The 21,241-nt window shown below is 35.0% G+C and overlaps 1 protein-coding gene across 1 annotated transcript in view; it reads left to right on the top strand.

The window, feature by feature from the left end:
- The first annotated feature begins 11,192 nt into the window (after window positions 1–11,192).
- LOC150109830 (5-aminolevulinate synthase, erythroid-specific, mitochondrial-like) overlaps window positions 11,193–21,241 on the top strand; it is a 180,870-nt gene continuing 170,821 nt past the window's right edge. Inside the window, exon 1 of the mRNA XM_090414713.1 lies at window positions 11,193–11,483. The gene's annotated coding sequence lies outside the window, so the exon portion shown is untranslated. The remainder of the gene's footprint in view (window positions 11,484–21,241) is intronic.

Raw genomic sequence — 21,241 nt, 5'->3', positions numbered from 1 at the left:
AATGAAAGTCAATCTCTCAATTATTTTTACTAACACACAGACCTATGGTATCCCAGGCTGGGACTGAACCTCTTCCTTCTACTTGATATTGTACAGCTTTTCAATAAACATGTCCCTTGACAGAATTTAGCATAGACTTAGAAAATGCTTTTGATCCAGTTCAACATGAATTGCTCTTCAGTATTTTATATCTCTCATGATTTGGCGAACGTTTACGTAGGACAATCAGTGGAATTGATGTTGAAGCCAAAACCAATTTGATAGCAAACGGATACATATCAGATCCTGTTCCCCTTTGACAAGAAGTACCTCGGAATTGTTTTTCGAGTCCACTACTTTTCTCTCTGGTATTAGAACCGTTTTCGAGATGGGTAAACAATACCACCACGATAAGAGAAATACCACTACCATTCAACCACCCAAAAGTTCAAAACCATAACCTATGCGGATGATTTAATCTATACCTTCAGAGATAATAGTTCTATCAGCACATTTTTAACATACTTGTTCGGTGAACATAGCGGACTTGAGCCAATCTTAATAAAACCAAGTTATTAATCATCGGACAGTGGATAACTGCCAACTTACCACTCGTCTTGATCCCAAAGACATATCCTATAAATATCCTAGTGGTGTCAGTGTTGGAGCTTCCAGGAATGGCACCCATATCTGTCTTCTCTCCTTTTCAGCAAGAGTGACTATCATCAGAACTGTGGTCGTCCTTGAACTACTACAGGTCACCCATCTTATAGATATCAGGGAAAATACAAAAGATAATCTGCAGAAACCCTTACTTCAGTTCTTTTGGAATCGTCTTGAGAAAGAGGTAGAGAAGAAGACGTTGCAGTAATATTCAACGTCTTCTTCTCCCACCGTGGGAAGTTACATCTGCAAGGCAGATTACCTTCTCAGTGCTCAGATATCACTTCTTTGCTAACACCATTACAATGATTAAGAAATTTCTTATCTAAACTCATCTTAGCAACCCTCTACTCAAGTACTTCCTCGGATATCCTCTATCTCGCTTTGGTATAAGTAACCACAAAGCAGCAGCCAGTGCAGAATTATCCCCAAATACTATCTAACTACGTGTCATCTCTAGTAAATGGATAAGAATCCTATATTGTTATATAAGTGAAACTCAAGATCGATAACTACGATCTATGAGTTTCAATATGGCATTCGTATAGTGAAGGTATGTAAGTTCTTTTCACTAAGCTTTGATATTTTCCAGGTCTACCTACTCACTGATGAGACCTCAAAAAAGGTTGAAACCAGTGTGGGTAGTGACCTCCCATCATAATGTAATGACAGTATTACATCTCCTAGGAGCTGTGTTTTACATTATGAGAGAATATCAAGAATAGTGAGGGATCTTGCTCCACCTTTGCTTCGAATTGCCTTCGCCGGTAGTTTTTCGGCATTGAAACTCATAGATCGTAGTTATCGATCTTGAGTTTCACTTACTGGCTATATAACAATATAGGATTCTTATCCATTTAATATCTATTCAGTTGCCAGAAAATTAGCCTTTTGGCTTTTTATTTTAATTACGTGTCATCTCATTAGACAAACATCACTCAAACGAATAAAACTATCTCTAAATTCCAAACAGCTGTAATCAAAAATCTTCAAATTTCATAATCACCTAGCACCGAACTTGAATATGAATATAGGAATATTTTTAAGTAGACTATACAAACTTCTCTGCTCCCCCTTCCAGGCAAGACTTGTCCTGAAAGGTAGCACTCGTGTACTTTCCAATGAAGAGGATAAAATACATAAATTTCAGACCGACAGCCCAACTTGATCTATGTGAACAACCTGAAAGTTAATGTCGTCTTTTATTACTGTCTTCTAATAAGATGTACTTGGTTTGATATTATTATTGCAATGCGTGTTCCAGTTTTTGGCAGCAGAGGAAGCAATTTTATGCAGTTTCCTCCACCAACACTAGCAAAATAAAAAGTCATTATCTTTTTAATTGCAGAATTTAAGTACCATTTATGGAGAATTCGAAACGAGATGCACAAAACTCAGAAAGCAAATTACTTTCTGTGATAATTGGAAGTTTCTATAGCTCTGTCTCCAAATATCTGCCTTTAGAACAGTCCATTTAAGGGAATTCTCCCTTCATAAAGTATTGGTATACACGACCAATGCCATGCAGGCTAAAAATGACAGAATTTAAATTTGTCTGATGCTTACATCTGTTTACCTTTAGTCACTTGAGAACCAGCAAGTAATCCAATGAGTAATGTAATTTCTCTTGAGGTGGAAAGTCCTATGAATTCCTCGCCAGAAAAGGTCAACACAAGGCTGGAAGCTCGAGGGGCTCCCGCCCAGGTATAGACTTCAGCCACTCCCTTCACTCTTTCTTTCAGATTTTCAGGAGTATGGCAGTACAGATAACAAGAGGTTGGAATGAACCCATGATTGATACTTCATAACTGTGGTCTAGGTTTAGATCTAGGATATTCTTTTGAAGAAACTGAATTATCTGGTCTCTGAAGATAACGAACCAGTGTAAGGAGATGGGAATTTTTTGAATTTCATATGTTTGCACCAGGAAAGGCTAAAGGTATAAATCAGCAAATGGTTTTATTTATTTATCCATCAGCTGTCGACTATCAGCTAATGCCTTTGATTCCCTTATAGGGAGTAGACGAGGCAGTCTTAGGACTGTCTAACTTTTGGAGACTGAGTAGACAGTTCAATCTTCACTGGTAGCCAATCAGAGATAACTGGCCCAAGGCTATCACTAATTTAAGCGGTGAAGAGACTGCTAACAAGCCACTATCTTGTGGTCTCTAACCCTAACACAATATTTTTTAATGTCTGAAATAGTGTAGATTCTAGGGTTGATTTTCTTGTTTAGGACGAAAAACCGGAGTTTCCGGAAGAAGAAACCAGCTTACCGTGTCAGAGATAGGCTAACTCGGGAACCGGTCGAGTTAGTCTAGCGCTGTGAGTGCGACTAGAATCGCACTCACAGCGCTTTTTCTTCGGGTAGTCTAGTGCTGAGGAATGAAAGCACCACTTCCATTGAGCTACACAGGCTCCTATTTATTTATTTATTTATTTATTATTGCTAGGTGGGGGAAAGACACCTCTGAGCTTCTAGCACTGAGAGGCTACTAGGCTATCAACATCCCATAGACTATTGCATGGAGATCATTGTGTGAGGAATTTTTTTTATAGATTTTGAACGCTGGCATGTTTGAGCACTACAAGATTTTCCAAATAGAGAAATGGAACGTACTGTCATTAACAAAAGTATGGATAGATTTCAGATTTTATCAGCATTGAAAGGAAGAGAGACAGCCGTCTAACATTATGTATAGCGAACTACCACTGCAATGAACTGCAAAGGCAGACCACAAAATGACAGTTGGGTAAATATCTTTGCCTAAAAACTTTGCCTAGGGCGCAAAATAACCTGGCACCGACAGTGAATACAAATCGATCTCTCGTCGCGAACTGCGCGTAGGGAAGCCCATTACTGTCTTCATATGCATGATGCATAATGTGAATGACTATTTATTTCAATTGCATATCTGATATAAATAAAAAATAAAATTATTTCAAATAAATTTTCTTCTCTTCATCAGCCATTTTCAGTCCGCTGCTGGACGAAGGCTCCCCCTCCCCGCCCCCAAACAAAGTCCTCCATTCGGTCCTATCTTAAGATTTTCTATGCCATGAGTTCCACCATCTCTTTAATCTCATCCTAACACTGTCTTTCCATCTCTGGGATACTATTCTGATATTAACTTTATCCATTCTGAGTGTGACTTCTTGCAATATGACCTCCCGTTGCCATTTCTTTTTAATGGCCGTTACAATATCTCTCACGGTAGTCTGAGTTCTGAACTAAGTATTGTGCTTTCTATTTTGAATGGTAATACCAAGCAGCGATCGTTCCATTTTCCTCTGGGTAATCCTCAACTTCTTGATCAATTTTTTAGTCAACGCCCACGTTTCGCTTCCATACGTCATAACCGGAAGTATACAACTGTCGAATATTTTCTGTTAAGACAGACTGGGATGTTTCCTTTGAGTGCCTCATGATTTTTTTCAAAGATTATCCAACAAAGTTGAATTCTATATATAATTTCTTCTTTACAGTTTCCCTCTACTATGATCTTTTTGTCCTAGACAAACAATAGGAGGTTACCATATCAATTTCTTGGCGTCCCATTTATGCTAGCTTTTTGGTAATGTATTTCTTATATATTTTTTTTTTTTTTTGCTTTATCTTAATCCTTTCTTTTTACTTTTTGCATTCAGTTCACTGATCATTTGTTGAAGTTTTTCTGCAAAAGAACAATATCATCAGCAAAGTTGTAGGTGATTTAGTTCTTTCCCTTAATTCGTCTTTTTTTCCCAATCCAGGATTTTTTTTTATTTCTTCTAGGACTGTTGCAAATAATTTAGGCAAAATGGTACCATCCCCATGTCTATCTCCTTTTTTTATAGGAAATGTTCATGATTTTATAGATGCAGTTGAATTTTCGTATAAATGATGGCTCAAAAATTATTTTTTTATAGATTTCCCGATTATGTAGCACACACTATACTCACTATGTCCTACTGTATCTTAAATTAATTCCTGCGCTTAGCACTCACTACTCCTTCAGGTAATGAATTCCACTCATTCACCCTCTCTACGTAAATAAATAAATAAAAATAAAATTCACATTCTCTTACCCAACACTTTATTGCGCAACTTTTCTAAGGCTCCTAGTTCTTGTCCCTTCTCTTAGTTTTACCGTTTGAAAATTTTCTGTATAACCATCCAGCAAATACTTTTTTACCAACTTAAGCTTCATCATATTGTCTCCAGTCCTTCCCCTGTTTGCCTTCTGTCTTTCAAACTCAGCAGATTACATCTTCAGTCTATTCTCGTAAAGTAGCATCCGCAGTTCGGACATCAGTGAAAAACGTTTTCATTCCACAAAAAAGAAGTAGCCGATTTAATACATTTATTTAATTTTTTCATAAAAAAACAAAACAAAAAAAACCTGGATGAAAGCCTCGAAACGTGTTCTTTGCGTACTAGAGGATTCTGACCCAGGTCTATCCAAACAAAGGGCATTGTTTTATTTCAACAATAACAGCTATGTACAGTTATTAATAATGCATACGACATGTAATATATGTATAACATACTGTACATTGATCTGTCATTTTTTTTTTTTTTCACCTTAACAATCTTTAACACCGTCAAAGCAGACGTACATACTGACTGAGCTACGGAGGCTCGTATATGAACGAGTTGTACCTCTGAAGTAAAGAGTTACAGTGTTTCCCCAGGATTTATTTCTAGAACCACTGCTGTTCAAGCTGTATATTAATAATAGCAAGTGATATATAAGGGCAGAGCTTTTCTTTTTTTGGGGGGGGGGGGACGGTACGCCATAGTCAAATAAGCTTAGTTATTTAGTAAAATTTATATTTTTCCGTATGTATGCTGTGTTGATTGGTAAGATACTTGCTATATAAAACTTTCTATGTTTGCTAACATCATAAAATTATCGTATACATTTCACTTATTTTTATATACTTGTACATAAAAGCACAAGCCTGGCTCCCACTGATGAGACCTCAATAAAGGTCGAAACCTGTCTGGTTAGTGGCCCCTTGCCTTTAATGCATAGCATCATACATCTCAAGGAGATGTGCTTTGCATTAAGGCTAAATATTAAGAAGAGTGATCAGAGCTTATTCCACCTTTATCACGAGTTGCCTAAGACTTGCACTACTTGCAGGCGCAAACTTGACTTACTTGTCTGTTTGCTTACTTGGGAAATGGATTAAAACCAGGTTTAAAACAGCTTGGTATCTTTAAGATATACCCAAGGTAAAAAAACTTTCTACATCTATCTCTCATCCTGAGATTTTTATTTAATAAGGTCAAAGCACCTTATGGTAACTTGTTTTGGTAAAATACTTATAAGCTCTGTATTACTTAACCTTGATATTTCTAAGCCTGGCTCCCACTGATGAGACCTCAATAAAGGTCGAAACCAGTCTGGGTAGTGGCCTCTTGCTTTTAATGGATAGCATCATACATCTCAAGGAGATGTGCTTTGCATGAAGGGTAAATATTAAGAATACTTACTTGTCTGTTTGCTTACTTGGGAAATGGATTAAAACTAGGTTTAAAATAGCTTGGTATCTTTAACACACACACACACACACACACACACACACACACACACACACACACACACACACACACACACACACACACACACACACACACACACGCACGCACGCACACACGCACGCACGCACGCACGCACGCACGCACACACACACACACACACACACACACACACACACACACACACAATAGATATAATTTCTCTACATAATAATTTTTTGAGTAATATTTTTATATTATTATTATCATACAGAATATTTACATATGTACAATTAAAACATATTCGATTTTCTGCTCTGGAAAGCAAGATGAAGAAATAAAAATAAGAACAGCCATTAGAGTACCTTATTTCTTTTTAATATTTTTATTTGAATATAAATACACGTACTTTTTTTATAGCAGTATCATAATTTATTATTTTACACCGTATTGACATATATATTACAATAATTTGCAGACTATAATTATGAGGATTAGTTGAATGAGGCGGGCTAATCCCACCTACTTCGAAGCTAAGGTTACTTTTATGAAGAGAGTGGAATTAGCCTTAATAATAATAAACTTAAATTAACGTACCTATTTAAGTGGTGTAAAAAATCCTATATTTTATAAATGAGATATGCCAGGATGGAATTCCAAAACTAGATTATCCTGATTTAAGATTAATCACATAAGAACAGGAATTCTATGCGAACTCTCTTGAAGAAATTCCATGTCGGATAACCAGAGTAGGATTTCAATTCTTACATCAAAATCACATTGATATACTACCCATTATACTACTAACGTTTACTACCTTTCGTGGGACAGGGTCATATTTAAAAGTAGCCCTTATGCCCACTATATTAACAAGACGGTACATCATAGATGGGTCCGTGAATTTAGAACCCAACTATCTATCCATTCTTCAGCTGTTAGACCAAAGGCGATTGACAAATACATATTTTTTTTAACATTTTATTTTATTAATATAATTTACTACATATTTTTCTCTAATAATATTTATTTCAAAAATTAATTCTATATTACAATTCATAATTCATAGAGAACACTTTTTAATTTTTTTTATATTTTTTATTGTTGTTGTTATTATTATTATTTTAATTAAATTTCATTTGGATTTCTAAGGGAAGGAGTGCTGGAAAATCGTAACCTCTCCTAAATCTACAACTGATAGAACCCAACATAGCATTACATTATAAAACTATCTGGTAAAAAACTATATAAAAATGTTTTTTCTAAATGAAGAAAGCAGTTGAACCAAAACTGAACCAAATTCGTTATTGAACCGAAATCCTAAAAGGGATGAAAAAGATTGGGCAATTTTCAAAGACTGCTATTTTCATCAACAGGCTTATTAAATTTATTAAACAGACATTAATTGTTAGTTGGTGACAGTACGGAGTTATCATTTTTACTCTGAACACTGTTATTGTTACAAAATATTGCAAAATATGATGTCAGAGAAATTCGGTAATTTGCTGATATATTGGTACTGCGAGTGGAGTCTCCGTAGCTCAGTCGGTATAGATGAAACCTTTGGTCGGAGACCTGGGTTCGATCACCGTCTAAGACGTGAGGAACCTTCATCCGGTCTCTTTCGGCTAAAGGTGAGTAAAGCTGTCTCAGGGTTTTTTTCTTGGTAACTCCGGTTTTTCATCCCTCAAAACAAGCAAATTGGTTTAGTGAACACAAACGGCTACCGTCATAAAATATATTACGGCAAGGAAGGCAACAGGAAACCACCTTGCTCATAATCATCTCCCTAGTATGGTAGCATATAGCTATCCCACCAGTCGTATAGCTGAGGGAATAGGATAGGATAGTACTGCGAGTGGACGAGAGATTACATGACACAAAAACCTTTGCTTGTAGAGACAGAACTGAAACTCTCCAAGAAACTTCAGACCTCCAACAAGCAAGATCGTGGATGGTCTCTCGCCGGATAATGGCATTCATCTACTACCAGGGCCGCTCCCCTAGAAATTTTGCCGTCCGTTGCAGTAGCATATTTTACCTCCCCTTCTCCCTTATTTTTCGTATAGTTTATGCCAACTTTGTCGCCCCGTGCAAATGCACGTTTTGCACCGTCGGTAGAGTCGGCCCTGTCTACTACTTAAAGCAGTGTTTCCCAACGTGGGGTGTACGCCCCACAGGAGAGACAATTTGAATATTTTGGAGGGGCAATTAGAAAATGATGTTGCATTCGTTATCTCATCACCAATATAGCCAAAAAAAAAAATCATCATTGTCGCCGATAAATTGTCGACGTTGCAACCCTAACTTTCTTAGGGGGGAAAAAGCTGATAACACTAGTACAGCAGTCAACATAAATACAGTATCAAGAAGAACTCTCAGAAAAGCAAAATGATGAGTCTATTAGAACTTTATTCAACTTAAATGGAACATTGGCATGGCTTTCTGAAGAAATAAACGAAATTCAATAGTTTTGCAAAAATTTACTCTTGCCCTTTCCGTTGTCATATTTAGCTGAATGTGGCTTTAGTGCTGTAAATTACTTGCTACTGGGAAAAAAAAAAGAAGAAAAAAAAGAAATCATCTGGATATCACAAACCGTAGGGATTTGAGATTGAAATTGACTAAATTTAGTACCTCAAATAAAAACTCTTTGCAGCATTATCTCGAGTTTAGTTCGATTTATGTTTTATAATATACAAAGTATAATATAAAATTTATATTCATTGGAGAAAGTCAAATTAAAAACAGTTTTACCTATTTTCCTTTTTTATTTAAAGTGCATATTTATATTATACTTTTTCAGAACTTGGCTGACTATTATGCCAGAGGGGGGGGGGGAATCAAAATTTTTAAGACGTTGAGGTGGGGCATGATCCAAAAAACGTTGGGAAACACTGACCTAAAGTAAGATGATTATTCGTCTCGATTACTGGGGATTTTCAGAAAATCCCCGAGAATCAGAGATTTTTATTTTTTTATTTTTTTTTTCAGAAACTTATCCAGGAGATAAGTTTCTGAAACAAGATTCATGTCTCAGCCTATATTTGTCCCAGATTCATTTTATTTCGCCTTCAGATTATATTTTCCATTACGCGCTATTATAGTTATTAGAACAAATTGCTTATCTTTGTGAGGAATTCGATGAGGAAGTAGCAACAAACCCTGATACATTTAAATGAAACATTCATCGGAAAACTATTCCACTTTCTGTTAAATTAACGCACCTACGTAAGTGGTGTAAGAATCCAATGTTTTATAACTTAGATCTGCACAAAACTATCACTCTGGATTCAAACGGTCTATTTGATTGATTATAGTAGATACCAGTAAAGGTTGGTCGATTGATAGAGCCTCTGCTACTAATAGCTCAACAAAAAGTTAGGCAAGTTTCAGCGCGGTTAGTAGTTAGAAGGGAGTCAATCGTTCGATGCTGTTGGTACACTCTCCTCGATGAATCTTTGAACTCCCTGGAAGTATTACATAATAATAATATTGAAGGAATTTAAGTTCAATTTGCAAATCTTTTAAAACAGAATTCTTCCCAATTTAAATGTATTATATTTATTTTATTAATATTTTTATAGTTCAATTCAAAATATCCAAACTTTGTTTTGAAATTAGTCTAACTTTAAGATATCTACATATACTGAAGGTTCTTCACTTTTCCTGTATGTGTGTGTTTGTGTATATATAATACAGAGAACGAGAGAGTTTAAAGCCTATAAGTTATGTAATGATTTAAAATGCAAGTGCAAGTAACTCCCAAGCAACAAGCACACTTATAAAGGCTGGCTGAAGCTCACTGGCTAGAGCTACGTTGACTGTGTATGGCCTGTATTTAAGCAACAGAGTGAGACGATGTGAAATGACTATGCGCGCGCATGAAATCACAGTGCTGCTGCGAGAACTTGGAAGCTCCTACAACCGAGCAAGCTAAGGTAGCTTTGACTAGACGAGCAAGCATCGGCCTTCGATACACAACGCAAAGCTCAATTATTGCCGCGCAAGCTTAAGATGTCTTCTGTCTATGAAAATAAAAGCCTAAATGGAATGCTTATAAATGCATGCATTTATTAACAAATAAATATTACTTCTTTCTCAATTAATGAGCTTGCGCAGCAAGCATGGAGAATTCGTCGCTACTCAGCATAAAATCTTGGATCGGTTGAAAAATGGAGAAAAACCATTAGCTGTTGCGAGGACTTTGAATTTAAACGAATCACGATTCGAACAAACAAAACGAACATAAAATCCGAGAAAGTGTTTATTGCTAGGTCAATGGTAAGTGCAAAGCACATTGTTCGTGTAAGCAATATTCTAATGGGAAAAATAGAGAAATATCTAATGATTTGGATAGAAGATTGCACTCGAAAGATAATTATCTTTCGAGTGCATTTCCATGCAAAATTCTTTTGGATGGAAATAAGATTTCCATCCAAAAGAATTATCTTTCGAGTGCAATCGCAAAAATTATCTTTTGGATGAAAATAAGATTTCCATCCAAAAGAATTATCTTTTGGATGGAAATGGTGTTCAATGCGGATGAATCCAGAAAATGCAAAAACGCAAAAAAATGATTCTAAAGATAGAATCATTCTAATGTTTTGTAGTAATGCATCAAGTGATTACATGACAAAATCAATGTTTATTAACCGATCCTCAAATCGTGGTGCTATGAAAGATTAAAATATGCACTTTATTTTATTTTGCCTAAAACATTTATGCATTATGTGCAATGAAGTTTATGTACAATTTGTAAATTTATAATTTTATACTATGTATTTGTTTCATAGTTTATATATTTTCATAACTTGCATGAATTACCTGAATTAAATAAAAAAATATTTTTGTTGGATATGTCATTGTTGTTTATATAATTTAAAAAAAAAACGATTTCGAAACATAACCCTACTTTTTCTGTGTGATCTGAGTCTCGCAGAACGCGATTTATATAACGCGGCATTTCTATGGAACCTAACATCCGCGTTATACGAGGGTTACCTGTATAACATTTATGTAAACGACCAACTGATAACGTTTGTAAATTTAGGACGTTATTGCTTCTAAGCAACCTTTAGCACGACAAATGTTTTGAGGTCAAATCAAATGTGCGAGGGTTTCGCCATTGAAATCTGATTGGTTAATGCTGTAGACGTAGAGGAAAAATCTGTACGTCAGGATTTCCAAGTGTGAAACGTGAAGGTGTATAGCTGGATGCATTGGAGTTTCTGAACACAGTCTTTCTGAAACAAACAAGATCAGCATTGTTTTTCAGGTTTAGGAATTGAATTCATCTGTGAACGTATTGCCTTCTTGGAGTAACAATAAAAATCGAGTAAGTGAAATATCTTTTCGATACATAATGTTTCGTTAACAGTATTGAACCCTATTGGAGGAGTTTGATAATTATGCATTTCTCTTTATTTATTTTCCACATCCTTTAAAAGTCGAGTAAGGAAATCTTTTATAATAAATTAAAAAAATCCTTTATGCATTATCAATGGTTTTAGCCATAAATTGCTGTTTCCAAACATATTGAACATAAAGCTTTGCTAGGTTAATCAGGGTGTACAGCCTTATCCACTTTCTTTTCTATCCTTCTGATTTCTAATAGTAATTGTAACGTGTTTACAATAATAATAAATAATATAACATAATACTCGTTTAGTCACTTTTCATATGGTTTGATTTTAAATGAAGTGTAATGCTTATTTACAGAATTTTTTTGCGCTATCGTTTTGCGAAATCTTTTTGCGCTATGAAAAAGAATGTGTGTGTATTATTATTATTATTTGACACCTCCAGGGAGTCCAAAGACTCATCGAGGGAGAGTGTGCCAACAGCATCGAACGATTGGTCCTCTAGCTAGGACGAGGTAGAAACAACAGGTGGATGCCCACAGATGTCATTAACCCAAAATTGTGAATGCCGACTTCTAGCATTTTGTTAGTGTAACATTTCATTTCTTTCAGAAGGTTATCCCTAGCTTGTGAGACTATGGATAGTTTGACAATGTGCTTAATGATAACTTATTGCAATAGGAAGATACTCTGTTATTAAATATTTTAAAAATTCATCGGTATTTGACTCTGTCTATTTTACAAGATATAACATGTAATGTTTAACAATCATAAGTCATTGCTGTAATTTTCTCATTCCCAAAAATCAGCATTTAATATTGCAGTAGTTATTATGTTTCATTTAGAATACTGTTTTTCCATTCATCAATTTGCTTTAGAAACTTACGCTCTCTCAACACAGTATTTATAAACAATTATATTGCTTCTTTCACGATGTGGATATGCTGCTTGAAGTGGTCCAGCAGAAATTATCATTATTATAATTATACAAGCTATTAGCATGAAATTCATTTTGCTTAAGAGTTTTGTAGTGATATCCGCAGTTTTTATTTATTTATTTTTAATTTTAGAACAATATTCCCACGTTGATTTTTAGCCATAATAAAATACCCTCTTTGACCCTATTTAACTTGAATTTCATATCTGCATCTTAGAACCTCAAAGGTACAGTTAGTCTCATCCTTTTTGATGCTAACATAGATCATTTGTCTCACTGGTCATTTAAATTTCACTTATTATTATTATTATTATTATTATTATTATTATTAAGAGACTTGTATACGTAGTTTTTTCTTTATTTAAGCCTAGATATTTACGATATTTATTTTTTTAAATATTAGATTGATCAAGTTCTGTTTTGAAATACATCTATTAAGGCAATATATTCTAACTAATGAACAACAAAGGCAAATCAGTGACTAATTTTTAATGTATTTATTAAATTTTTATTTTAATCATAATATATACACCCACATGAGATATATCCACCATACAAAGTTATTATATAATGAAGTTATACAATAAAATTACAGTCTTTATAAAAATTAAGTAACAAAGTTGTTTAAAGCTCTAAGCCATAAGTAGGTTTTTACCTCTGATGATGGTCTGATTTAATTGAATTAGCAGTTATTAATCTGATTTAACCATTTATTAAAAGTTTCTTGAAATTCAGGATTATAGGCATTTGTTTTATTGTAATATGACAACTATCTAATAATGATCATTCTGGATATTTCATAAATAATGATATTCCTGTGATAGCCTGGGATGATGATCTGTTATTATTAATAAGAACATGAGTGACAAAATCTCATAAAACTATATTCTGAAAATATGTTGAACACCTCAGCAACATGGATACTTAGTAATAATGGTGGACCAAGAAGGCATACTGTAGTATTCCACATTGTACTATGTTGCATAAATTGGAGGAAATGAATTATAAAGCTGGAGATTTGGATAAGATGGCTGATGGACAGATATCAAAGAATGGTTATCAAAGAGGAGTTGAGTGTTGGAGAAGGCAGGTGACTAGTGATGTACCACATGATTCAGTATTTGACCCTCTGCTGTTTAACTTATAGAATTTATTATTATTATTACGGGCAACTCCAAGGAGTTGTAAGAGATGGAGAATGCAAGGGGACAAAGAAATGGGAGTGGGGTGGACAGGAAGACATGGTATAGAGAGAGCGGATGTTGAAAGTAGCAGTAAATGCATGCATGGAGATGAAGTATATTGCGATATGGGTGGGGAAGTTGAGACTGTGTGGATATATGTGGTAAGCAATGATAAAGGTGATTGGGCAAGGGTAGGTGTGGTGAGGAAATCACAACAACCAACAAGTAGCTTGAATAGGACTGGTTAGACCTAAAAATGAACTGCTGTGTTTGTTTACAAATGCCAGAAATATAAGAAATAAGGGAGATGAAATGCTTTCACTGATTAAGTTTGTCACAAAATTGTTGGAATAAGTGAAACATGGTTGAATGAAGAAGATAGTCTAATGGAAATAGAAATGGAAGGATGCGATATTTTTTGTGAGGATAGAAGGACAAGGGGAGGAGTGGAGTGCTGATGATGATAGCAGGGGAATTATGTCTGTATAATTATGTCCCTGGAAAGTACGCAAGGAAGCTGTGAGCAAGCAGTGAGGAGTGGTTTCTTTGTGTGGAGGGTGGTTGAACCATGGAGTGCATTGCCTGATAGAGTGGTGAGAGCAAGAACGGTCAATGAGTTCATGGAGTAGTATGATACTTTGTGTTTCCTAGGACGGGCCACCCACAATGAGTCTTGACTCCATGCAGGTCTGAATAATAATAATAAGATAGACATGAAAGAGGGAAATAGTGGCATTGGTTATGAGGCAGTGTATGTTATGTTATGTTAAGTGGATGTTGACAGGAAGACATATTTAGTTGGATGTTGCTATAGGCTAGGGAATGTGAAGGATGATGGTGATGAAGAAATGTATAAACAACTTGGAATAGTGAACAAAGGAAGAATAATTATTATGGACAATTTTAATTATAGTGGTATAAATCAGAATGGAGAGATAGCATTTGAAAACTGATGACAGCTTGGATGCAAATTGGATCTATAGTATGGAACAAGGAGTTGAGCAGTAAGGAAATACATGCTGAAGGCCAAAAGTCTGAATAAAGGTGTAAAATGGACGAAATCTGGAAGAAGGTACTTTGGAGGCAGTACAACATGAATAATGGTAATAATCAGTTACATGAAGAGTATAAAGAACAAGCCAGCAGAGTGGCTCAGTAAGAAAAGCAAAATGAAATATGTGCAGAAATTGGCAAATTGGGTGAAGAAAAATCCTAGTTGTTTTTTTTTTTTTTTAGATATGTGACAAATAGAAGGAAGAATGATTATTGTAAGAAGATGTTAATGGATGAAAATGGTAGAATGAGCTATAGGCTAGGGAATGATATTGAAATTACATAACTGCTGCAAAAGACATTGTTGAGATATTCGGAGATCAATTTATAAGAGCATTTCATCCTCATTAGGGTGGAATCATGAGGAACTTGAATGTAGAGGACATAGGAGAGGATGTCTTAATTGTGAGCGAGCAGGAGGTATTCGAGGAAATAACTTTGTGATCAAATCTTATTGCCTTTTTGACATCACCACACATCTCTTAAGAGAAGTGGCAGTACTATTGGCATGCCTGTTTAATAAGAGTCTTACAATAGCACAGGTTCCAAGAGGAAAGAAGGTAAAATTGTTCCACTGTATAGAGGGAGTGATAGAGCTGAGGTTACAAATTTCACGTCAATCTGTATCTCTGGAGTTGTGGTTAAGAGAGAAAGATACAGAAATGGGTTTCCTTTCCTTCATGTCTATACGATGATCAGAATACATCATGAAAATTATGGAAACATCTACTGTGTTAGAGTAAAACTTTAGTTTAATATAAACCAAAATAAACACTCGACATTTCCACCTTCATATTGAGGTCATCATCTGGAGTATACACATATATACAAAGAAACAAGCGGCACTACAATCTACATGGTATTCTAAAGTTACTGATCAACTATTAAAACTATTGGCCTGACCTCTGGTGGAAAAAATACTCAATTCTAACATTGAATTGAGTATTATTGCAAAACAAGCAGCTTCCTTAATTTCTGATATTAATGTTTCTCATTTTATTAGCTATTAATGCTATGAATTCATCACAAGTGTGATAATAAAAATAATTTGATCTGCCATAACCACAGTTGGTATACATTTTCATGTGATGCTTTAAAAAACCAAATTCACTTAAATAATGTAAACACGATAAATAATTTCTGCAAGAATCAGAAAAAAATATCATTTGTATTGCCCTCTAAATGCTAGCCCTAATTTACTCAGTAACTTAATGGTAGCTATTATTCTTTTTAAAACCTCTCTCCAATAATTTTCTTCAGATTGTATTTGTTTCATCAATTCTGAATCAATTAGATTATTTACAGAACTTGATTTTCTTTTGCAATATGTGCACATTGCTCATGATCACATATGATTTGTTATATTTCTCCACTCATTAAAACCCTTCATTAAACTATTATTTGACTTAGAAAACAATTTACAAACAAAACAGTAAATTGCTTTGCTGGTTTCTGAAAAAATTAGCCACTTTCGTATCTCCTTTGTTCCATTCACTTTTTTAGAGTAAAAATGCGATTCATTTACATTTCTGACATATTCTATTGCATGTAAGGAATTGTGCTTCTATCCCACTCTATGGTATGGTTTTCTCGAGAAATGAAGTGGGATAGAAGCACAATTCCTTACATGGAGGACTTCCGCTCCCAAATTTTTAAGGAGGCCACAACAGTTGCCCGCTGTATACAAAACCTTAACAGGAACCAAGGACTAATCTTGCCCGTGATCTGGAAGACCCTTATCAGATCCTTCACGTTGCCAGAACTGAATTATAGTGCCAACTATTAGAACGTTCCTAAATAACAAGTGATATCATGCACGCTCTATGCATGTATTGTATGCGCTCTGTTCTTTGTTTAATATAATTGGAATCAGTTGATTATAGTTTATAACAGTTTTTTAATTTTTTAGTGCCTTACATCAGTTATGTACCCTGAAGATGCCAACAGCTTTAGTTGGTGAAACTAATTGGTATAACATAGTGTTTATTATATGCACTTGATCAATATAATCCCATTAAAAGTCTTTCCAGACATCAGTAATGTATAGGAAATAATGAAAAGGTGTTGAATGACAGCAGCATTTCATTGCATCCCCAAAGTTAGCAGAATAAATCAGGTTGATGCAGATGACCAATCTTATTAATCTAGAGCTACACATGTAAGGATGGATTTTCTGGCACAAAAGAATGAACAAGTTAAGGTTATAATGCAGAAGCTTAATGAAGAACTAGCATGAAGGTAAAGCAAAATTTATATTATGAAAACCAGTTGACTGATTAAGCTAAAGGAAATCTTAGTTTCATGTTATGTGAAGTAAAAGAAAAAAATGATTGCTAAATAATAAACTTAGAATACTGATGGTAGATGTATTAGCTACAGAGGAAGCATACAACTGTTGAGATTATCTTGCTGGAAATTATATGGTAATATCTATCACTCAGTGAGCATGAGTAGGATTTATTAAAAGACAAATCCAGTATTTTACTCAAGTGATTTCTCATGATCCATAATATCACATAGTTAAAAATTGTTAAGATGAAAGAAGTCTCCTTATCCATGTTGAGGAATCATGATCTATTGTTTTAAGCTCTACAGCATAATCCTATCAGATACATTACTTTTCTGCATTGCTGATAGATTTCAAAGCATCAGCAACCATATTAGTTAAAAAACGAGACTTTTTGTGGTTATGAGACCATAGGTTCTTTAATTAATACATATATTAGTATAATCCCACCTACTAGTTTCGCTAGTGACTGTCTAGCTTTGTCAAGGCTTGAACGGTACACACAAAAAATATGAAAGAATACAGAAACTTTGCTAACTGTTAGGCAGTTAACTTAACTGCCTAACAGTTAGCAACGTTTCTGTATTCTCTCATACCATGTGTGGTGACCAGGATTAAAAAATAGTCCCAATGTAGCCCATAAAAGGTGACTAAAATGGGTACTGGGGGTATAGCCAGGTTCCTTCTTGTAAGGTTGGGTGCAGGGCTAACAACCCTGTCCTGTTAAAACTCAACTTGTTAAGAAAGTCAAAAGGAAAGTTAGCCGATGGACTTCACGGAACAACCTGGACAACAGAAAAAGGATTATGAATATTGGTTTGAAAGCTGGAATGTCTTGAACCTGAACAGACCAAAACATTGAAGAGAGTGTGTGAGGAACTACAGAGATATAGAGTGCAGATAACAGCATTGCAGGAGGTGAGATGGAAGGGAAGTGGCATATTTGATACCAGAACACGTACTATTTTTTACAGCAGAGGAGATCAAAAAGCTTTTGGTACTGCATTTTTGGTTAATAAAAAATGGAAACACTTGGTTCTTGATTTTTAGACCAGTTAATGAATGACTTTGTGTACTGAGAATAAAGTTTGATATTCAATATTTCACTTAAATGTGCACACGCACCAACTTGTGAAGAAGACAACATGAATTTCTATGAATTATTGGAGAAGATATATGATCAGGCACCGAAACATAATGTAAAAATGGTTCTAGGAGAGATGAATGTCAAAATAGGAAAGGAAGAGACCTTCTGACCAACAGTTGGAAGAAATAGTGCACATGAAGAAAGTAATGAAAATGGCATGAGACTAATTGATTTTACAAGTAGCAAAAATATGATCATATGCAGTGGTGAGGTATGGAAATTTTAACAAAGGGCTCGCATCGTCGATAAAAAAAAAAAAAAAAACGTATTTCACACCAAAACTTTTATTAATACAGCTCGTGTACAAATTCCAATCAAAAAGTATGAGATGACAATCGCCCTCTAAAGGCTATCATTTTTAAACAAATATTTCATGATCTAAACACGAAATATTTGCACACAATCAATGGTGTTAATTTATCTTACATAAGAAAAACATTTTTTTAACTATCAAAATATAATAAGAATGAAATCTTTTATAATAAATTTAGTTTAAACCTTTATCCAAGTGTGAGCAAACAAAGTTTGCGCCTGAAAGTATCTTCAGGATTGGGGTAAGGTGGTGCAACACCAGGTGACTCCTTGCAAGGTGGAGCAAGCTACTATCACTCCTATCTCAGTATCTCCCATAATGTAAAACACATCTCCTTGTGGATATGTCTAATGTTATGCATTAAGGGAAGGGCCACTACCCTTGTTTTGCATTATGGAAGATACTGAGATAGAAGTGATAGTAGCTTGCTCCACCTTGCAAGGAGTCGCCCTGGTGTTGCACCACCTTACCCCAGTCCTGAAGATACTTTCAGGTGCAAACTTTGTTTGCTCACACTTGGATAAAGGATTAAACTAAATTTATTATATTCTAACCAAGTGAAAAATAAACTTTCAAAATCTCTTATAATCGTTTATGAAACATTTGATTGGTTACTGGTTTTACCATACGATTGGCTACCAGAAGGGAAAAAGGTAATGATAGCGCATGCGCTTATTTTATTTTTAAACTTGGGCACATTCATTATAGAGGAGTTGAAACAATAATTCCAAATAATCTATACACTGCAGAATTGACTAATTTTTGTTAGGTTACTGTATGAGTTTATCGCCTAATATGTTTCAAAAAAGAATGTTTTTTTTTTGAAAAAATAAAAAAGTAAACAAGAAGAATAAGGGGCTCGCAAATTTGAGAAAAATTTAACAAAGGGCTCGCACGAGCCCCTTATAGCTCACCACTGATCATATGTACAACCTGTTTTCCACAAAAAAAAAGTACATAAAGTTACCTGGAGATCAGCAGATGGAATAACGGAAAATTATATAGATAATGTGATGATTGATAGACGATATGTGACAGATATCATTGATGTAAGAAGTTTTAGAGGAGTGGATTGTGATACGGATCATTACTTGTTAAGAATTAAATATAAATAAAGGATAAAAATTAATAAAGTAGGTAGAGGAAAGAGAACACCAAGATATGACATCCAAAAATTAAAAGATGGAAAAATCAGACAAAAATATATTGAAAGATTGAGTGGAGAAATAAATGAAGAAAATGAGGATGAACATACAAATAATATGATTATAGATAAAAAGAAAAAAAAAATATGAAGGGATCAAGAATAAAATTACTAAAGTGGCTGGAGAAGTCCTGGGATTCTATAATCATATTATTTGTATGTTATTTGTATTTACAATGATAAAAGAAATGAATGGTATGATTTGGAATGTAGGAAATGTGTTGAAAGACAGAAATACAGCTCGTCTTAAGATGCTTGAATGAAAAACTCGAGCAAATGAGAATGAATATAGAGAAAAACGAAAACAAGCCAAAAAGATTTGTAGAAGAAAGAAACGCGAATGGGAAAAGGCAAGGCTAAATGAAATTGAGATTTTGAAGAATACAGGACAAATTAAGAAAATGTATAATAAGATAAAGGAAATTAAAGGCGGATTTCAACCCAGGACAACTTTCTGCAGAGACCATGAGGGAAACTTGCTCAGTGTAAAGGAGGACATTGTGAGAAGGTGGGCAGAATATTTTGAAGATCTCCTTCAGGACAAAACAAGCTTGGAAAATTGCTGGCCAAGTGGTTAGAGTATCCGCTCTCCAGCCATAGGCTGCAGGTTCGAATCCTGCCGTGGGCATAGATGTTTGTGATGTCTGTGGAAAATTTAGTGGTGGTGGTGGTCGGCGGTAGATGGCATTGGTGTATCAGCAGGTGCCCTCCCTCGATGAGTCTTTGGACTCCCTGGAGGTGTCTAATAATAATAACGTTCCAGAAGAAGATGAGTTTAACGAACCCCTGGCAAGTATGGGAAAAGCTGAGACAGAGGAAGCACCAGAATTAAACGAGGTGAATTTAGCCCTAAAGAGAATAAAAAATAAAGCACCTGGTGAAGATGGAATACCAGTTGAGCTATTAAAATACGGTGGGCAATCACTATTAATCAAAATACATAAGTGCTTGTCAGAGGTATAGGAAACTGAATCTATGCCTACTGAATGGGACACTGCTATTATCGTTCCTATACATAAGAAAAATGACAAGTCTGTGTGCCAAAATTATAGAGGAATATCACTGTTAGCAGTAATTTACAAAATATTTGCAAGGATACTGGTGACTAGATTGGAACCCTTTATAGAAAAAATGCTGGGCGACTGCCAATGTGGCTTTAGGTATGATAGATCAACAACAGTCCAGATTTTTACAGTACAAACTATAATGGAGAAATGCTACGAGTTCAGTATCAATCTGCACCATTTGTTTGTGGACTTTAAACAAGCCTCTGATAACATCAATAGAGATAAGCTATTTAAAGTCATGAAGGAATTCCAAATTCCACCTAAACTGATAAGATTAGTTAAAATGACACTCAGAAATACCATAGATAGAGTGCAAATACAGGGCGAACTCACACCTGAGTTCAGGATTACGAAAAGGAGATCAACTATCAACAATGCTTTTCAACCTGTGCCTTGAAAGGGTAATACGAAATGTAATTATAAACAGAGGTGGAACTATTATGAATAGAAGTCTACAGCTTTTGGCTTTTGCAGATGATGTGGACTGTATTGCAAGGACTGAGAGAAGCCTCAGAGAAGGTTATAGACAGATGAGAGGGGA

The sequence above is a fragment of the Typopeltis vanoorti genome, chromosome 1, assembly GCF_054136105.1.
Source record: "Typopeltis vanoorti isolate ZY-2024b chromosome 1, IOZ_Tvanoo_1.0, whole genome shotgun sequence".
Classification (NCBI taxonomy): Eukaryota; Metazoa; Arthropoda; class Arachnida; order Uropygi; family Thelyphonidae; genus Typopeltis; species Typopeltis vanoorti.
This window is presented reverse-complemented; position numbering and strand designations above follow the sequence as displayed.